Source organism: Taeniopygia guttata, chromosome 1A (genome assembly GCF_048771995.1).
Source record: "Taeniopygia guttata chromosome 1A, bTaeGut7.mat, whole genome shotgun sequence".
Lineage (NCBI taxonomy): Eukaryota > Metazoa > Chordata > Aves > Passeriformes > Estrildidae > Taeniopygia > Taeniopygia guttata.
In genome coordinates this window covers 62,311,289-62,318,009 of record NC_133025.1, presented here as the reverse complement: position 1 = coordinate 62,318,009, position 6,721 = coordinate 62,311,289, and positions in this window count along the sequence as shown.

Sequence of the window (6,721 nt, the reverse complement as noted above, 5' to 3'; positions counted from 1 at the left end):
AGGACAGAGAAGCTGCCTTAACCATCTCTGGTGTGTGTGCCAGAGCCTGCCTGTCTGTGTTGTCCCCTGGTGTTATGGCAATGACTGTGGGCCTGTCACAAAATGTCAAGTAATTTTATAAGCCTTTTCAGAACTCTACATGAAGTGAAAGAGGTGCAGAAGACAGGTCTTGATTCTATCAAGTGAACAAAGCCAGCTGGAATGTTTTTTTTTATACTTTAAAAAGTAGTTTAATTCACTTTTCCCCACCTTGTCAGAAAGTTTTGGTAGTTAACTCTCAGCAAGAAAAGGAATGGAATGGCAGGTGGAGAGGACAGCAGGGTTTGCCTAGCAGTGAACAGGATGCCATGAAGTCAATTAGATTATCAAGTCAATTAAATCTCCCCCTGTAGCCTAAGCTGGCCAGCCCTGAATGAGCAGAGGAAAGAGGCTTCTGAACCAGTACTGTCTCAAGAGATCAGAGGGTGACTGCAGGCACAATTTGAAGCCATTAATTTAATTGCTGGAGTGGAGAATCAATCTGAAATCCCCTCTGCTCAAGGGACAAGTGTTGATATTACTGAGTCCTTCAAAATATTTCTTTGGTTTGCTGTGGAGGAAATGTTTCTCTGTTGAAGTCAAGTCATAGCCCAGTAGTTTGCCTTACCAAGTAAAGATATTGCAAATAACAAATATTTTATCTTAAAAATTAAATATTGTCAACTAAAACCTTGATATTATCACTTCACCTGTCCTTCCACTGCAAAGACAGAGGGATTGCATAACAAAGCCATTTATTGTTCGGGACTCTTTATTTGAGAGTGCTGTGATGTAGAAGAAGGAGGATGGTTCTTCTCCAGGTGTAACTGCAGACAATAACAACTGCTGCAGAGTCACTAACAGCTCAAGTGTTCCTAGAAAAAAAGACACTAAAACAAAGATAGAGTTACAAAAAAAAAAAAAAAAAGGGGAATATGACAACTTATACCAATTATGAAAATTGATTAGTTTTTATATAAATCCTTTTTTCATATAACCATTTCTTCTTGGCAGAAAAATTAAGAAGGCATTGACTTCTGCTTCCAGCTTTACCTTCTCAATTTAATTCAATATTTGTATCAGATTTGGAAATTATTTCTTTTTATAGAGCAAAACATTTTATTTCTGGGTTAATTTAAACAATTCTTTTTATTTGCAATGCTTTACTCTAAGTGTTGCAGTTAAACTGAAAGAGGATTTCATGAGAGAAGGAAGAATGTCTTTTGACTTTGATTTGGCATGAGCTGATTTTTTTTTACAGTATTTTCCTCTTATTTTTTTCCCCATTACTCATTTCTCATTCATCATTTCTCCTCTCTGTGCTCCCTCTCTCCCATTCCTTTATTAAAGGGCTATGAAGCTTTTCTTCCCCAAAAGCCTGGGAAAAAAAATTGTCAGGTTGCTCTTGTCATCATCCCTCTGTGCCACACAGAGTAGTCATTTTCTATCCTCACAGATTTTTACACTTTTTGGGTTTCTCAGAATCCTCAGCCATGAGAATGCAGTAGCTCACTGCCACCACCTTGTGCCACCAAACCTCTGTTTCCTAATCGAGCTGCTGTCCCTTTTGGCACCTAGCAGCCACATTTCAGCTGCAGCCTTTCTTGAAAAATGAATGTCTCACAAATAATGAATATTCAAAGCATCTGCTGGCTTTTGACAGATTCTGAGAATTATTTTCTTCAGCTTGAGCCCTCTTCATGCTTTACTTCCTTTTTCTTATGGTGTGGAAAAGAAGGACGGGAAAGAAAAAGTGGACAAAGCAGACTGAAATAAGCACACAAAATCTCTTTTCATTCAAATCAGGCTTTTGATGATTTTTGTCCAACAAGAAAAGAAACAAGGGGGAAAAGACACATGGAAAGGGGTTTTTGAATGATGATTTCTCTGAGTGGTATGAGACTGGGGAAGGAATAAACTAATCTAAAGTCACCTCTAAATTTCTAAATACCCTTTATTTTTGCTGTCACAGGCTGGTTTGCAGTTGCCAGCCCAGACTGTGACAGCTCGTTATTTCCAGCCTTAGGGTGTTCTGGTGTTCTCTCTGCCTCCTCAGCCCCACTGAGATGCTGCCAGGGAGGTGTGGTGGCAGGGGCATCTCCTTGCCTACTGTGCCAGCCAGGATCTGAGAGGAAAACAGAATTCCATTATTTGTGGGAGGCATCCAGAAATGGGGTGGGGGATAGTCAGCAGGGCAGTGTTACCACGCTGAGGCCCCTGCCAGTTGTGCACTGGGGGGTGAAGATTTCCCCATCATTTTGCAAACAAAATCTGTTGTTGCTTGCTATGGAGAGGAGGAGAATTACAATGACAAATGATAATGTTGTTGATTCCCCAGTAGGGATGTGGAAGCTTTATTACTCCACAGTCAAACAAACAACTTCCTTTGCATCTAATGAATGGAGCTTCAGCTCCAAGTCAAATAATTGCAATATATTAAACCCTGTTTAATATATCAAAGCTGAAAGCCATTAAACTCCCCAAACACCATCAGTTCTTTCCTTGTGACCTTTGCTACAGAGATTGCAAGAAGAAAAAATGATATGGAAAAAAATTTCATAATATCTAGGGTCATGATGCTTCATGAACTGTGAATATTCATAATGAAAACATAATTTCTGGGATTGCTTTGGGACACCAAATTTCTAATGTATGGTGCATGTATTTTTTTTAATAATTTTTATTTATTTGCTTGGGATAGGGGAAACTATCAGGGAATTCTCTCACTTGATCTGAGAAAGACTCATTGAGGAACAACTGTGTGGATACACCAACTTTTCTACCATTTCTAGCACCGCTGTACCAATGCTATCATTGACGCAAGCATTTTCCCCAGAGACTAGTTAGAGAAAATATTAAAGTTTCAACACTGGTTCAAAGAAAATTTGGATCTATTATTTTACTGCTTTCCTCATCCATGACTGTAATGGTTGGTTTTGCATCCACGGGTTTTTGGTGTAAATGAACAATTATATTTCATGCCTCGGGCAACTTGATTTCTCAACACCACATTAAATACTAAAGGCTGTTTTTCTGCATCAGATCCACAACATCTGTCAGCACTTGCCTAAAAATCTTTGCCTGCTGTGTAAGTCAGAGTGTTATCAGTCTGAGTTACCAGAAAGCTTAAATTTAGGATGTGGCTCTAACATTCCTAATTATACCTGCAATAAGCTAGGATATATGGGTTTTATGAGAACAATCTATAAAGTTTCCCTGCTTCAAGGAAAAGAAGACATAATTAAGAGCAGATAATAATTTTAGCAGTGATTAAGTGTCGTACCCTCACTCAGTGGCACTTTGCGTCTTGTCTCAAACAAGAATTTGGTTCAGTTGATATTTTAGAATTAATTGTTGTCCTCCACTTCCTTCTGTGAGATGAGTTTTAGTTTAGGTCTTCAAGGAGCTGCTCAAGGTCTCATTGTACAATTAATTTAATCTAATGTGATTCTCTAATCACCTACTCTAGGAAGGCGGATACAGAAAAGTGCTTGTGTCCCTGAAAATATTATTTTTATAACCTGTGGCAGTTATCTAATGATTCTAGTGGAGGATTTGATAGCTGAGCATCTGAACAGGGGACAAGAGAGCTCTGATTTTGGTCACAAGAGAAACTGAGCTGTCTGGTTGACAGTTCCAACTTTTCACTCTCTTCCTGGCTCTGGAGCTGTGTTCTTTAGCATTTCATGTACTAATTGGCTGGGTAACCAGAGAGTAAAAGCACTTCCTAATTGTCTGATGGTTTTCCAAACAGTCCTCCAGTGTACACGGAGTGGAAAGTCAAGGAATCAATGCTCTTTTCTTCCTGCCATTTCTGCCTGCTCTTCTTTGCATCAGTGTCACTTTTGCATCAGTCCTTCCTCTGTGCTGTGTATCTGTGTCTTAAAAGCCTTGATGTCAAAGGCTGTCAAGTTTCCTTCCAGCCTTGTGTTTGAATGCCTAGCTTGTCACTGGGATGAATGAGAAAGGCTGAAAAATAGGAGAGAAACGCCGAGAAAAACTCTGATACTTGTGTGGGTCTTATTTTCTTCCCAATTGATTCCTGCAGCAGCAGGTGCCAGGCATTTGTGTGACCATAAATCCCTCAGTATTGATCGTTAAGGAAAGCTTCTCCAGGCTTTGCATATTGTTAGTGTAACTTAATGACTTCATGAGCACATGAGTTATTATTTCACAGATGCCAGTGTGATGGTTTTTCTTCCTTCAGATTTCTATCCTATAAAATAAAACTTGAATCCAATTATTTCCTGTTAATAAAAAAGTATTAGGCTGCTGGTTAAGATAAAGAATGGATTAACTGAATCAGTTCCACATGTTCCTCAGCTCCATTTTAGTAGAACCGAAATACTTCCCACCTTTGCTTTTTGAGCTTTAGAGCTGTCCTCTGCTTCCAAAAGGAAAAGAGAAGTCCCTTGGGGGGGTCTGAGAAAACTATACCTAAAAGGCAAATAGAAAGTTAAGGAAAGAAGCCTGAACTCTGTATTTCTGAATTAGCTGGTTATCCACTTCTGGACTGTAGCTAAGACTGAAAAACCTGTGCTTTTGGGAAAAAAACCAACAGGGACACCTGTGTTTTCTGGCTAGGATCAAAGATCAATATGCTCAAAAGCCTTAGAAGAGTTCCTTGGTCAAGCAGACTGCAACAATTTTTAATCCTCTTGGATCAAGAGAGAGGGCAAAGACAGGTCTTTTGGGGTATTTTTTGGACCCATCTTATTTCCTCTAAATGTTCCCCACAGTGAGCTGCTTGTTAAATGTCAGACTCAAAGTTGAGAAAAAGATATTTCCAGAAGCAAGACAGGAGTTTGCTGGATGCAAATAATTCTATATAAATCAGATTTTCAAGGGTAGTGGTATTGATTCAGCCGGAAGCATTGCTAAGGGAATTAGTATCCAGTGACAACATCCAGTAAACCTGGCACTTGAAATACCAGGCACATGTAATGAAGTCACTTGAGGGCAATCTCCAAGGATAAATAGCTATAAAATGAATGGTGCTGGCTAGTAAATAAATACGAAGGCATTATGTTCCTGGTGAACAGATAAAGGCTTAAACTGTTTACAAACGACTCGCTGTAGACTCATGTCCTGGTTCTCCATGGAAATAAATATCCTCATGAAGGAAATAAGTATCCTCATGAAGTATTCAGCCCATATTTGCAGGCTGATGGTGTTTGGATGAAGCAGAAGAAAGGGATAATTACTAGAAACTAGTAATAAACATTTCTGAAATGTATACAAGCTATAAACATTTCTGAAACTTGCCTATCACTCTGTGCTAGTCCTTCAGCTGCAGAAGCTTGGGATACTTTTTATTTCCTTCCTGAAACTCAGTCATGCAACTTAATTGATTCCAATCTAGGACTCTGGATGCCAGAAAACTGAGTGTTCATATTTACACCACTGCACGTCTCTGCAATTTCATTTTTTACCTTCCAACACAGAGATGCCCTCAGTTGTGAAGGGAGGTCTGCTCAGGAGTAGTTTCAAAGGAGAGGCTCTGTCACACCACTCTATGTAATTTCCCATATAATTTCCCATTTAATTTAGATGGAGCTGTCTGGAGACAAGAGAGAAATGAAGTAGCTCTACTTCCCTCTCAGGCTTTCCAAGTGGGCCTTATTCCCAACCTAAAAGCCTTCTGAAGTGACCCACTGAAACAGAACAATCTCTCTTCTATTTTGCAAACGTAAGAAAAGGTTTACATAAGTTAAAAGAAAAAGATAACATAAGTTATCCTGAGGGAAAAAAAACTCAGGATAACTGGGAAGACCTCAGAAAAACTGCTAAAAGTCCTAGCAGTGGTTGTCTTGCTTTGTTCTTTTCTTTTTTCAGTAGTGTGGTGGTGAGAGGCTCCCTGTGCCCTATGAAACACAGTGACCTAAGCCTTCCAAATAAATACAGTAAAGGACTGGAAACAGGTTTATGCTGCCCAATTATTTTGGGGACTTTAGTGTCAGGTGGACTTTCTGGTGTACTGAGTCCAGTTTACTTTTTGTGACAGGTTGGACACATTATCTGCAACAAAAACACATCTTCAGTCCAGCACAGTTTTTCTCAGGATCTATCAGGACAGTGTTTCAGAGGAATGCATTTCTTCTGTTAAAGATCTCCTTTCTCTTCTCTTATCTATATTTATTTATATTTTCATTTCATTTATTTATATTTTCATTATCCAGTACCTTAAATCACTTTCTCCCTGCACAAATTGTTTTAAATAAGGCAAAACACTCTAAGCAGTGACTGGCACCACCCTTCCTTTATGTTTGTCCTAGGATTACAACCCTAAAGCTTGTGTAAGAGTAACAGACACTGTATGGTTTTACCCATATGATGTAGGGAATGGTTCCACGTAGATAAAAACATGAGCAGTTTGGGATATTTTGCTACTATTACAAATGTAATTAATATCAGATGGTAATTTTTTCTTGATTCAAGACTTTTACATAAAACCATTAATGCCTCTACTTGATTGTCCAACATAACAGATCATATATAACAACTTAGGTAAGTATTTCTGAGCACTTTGTGTAATTACATCAGAAGATTTTATTGCCCCCTGTGAGATACAAAACACAGAGGGGTTGGTTTATATTCATAAATGCCAGGACAAAAGCAGTTCCTCTCAAGAGTTTGGATCCTTTATGGATTTATAGAGCTTATGTGGTGGATGGCACCACTTTGTCATCTACACCGAAAATCC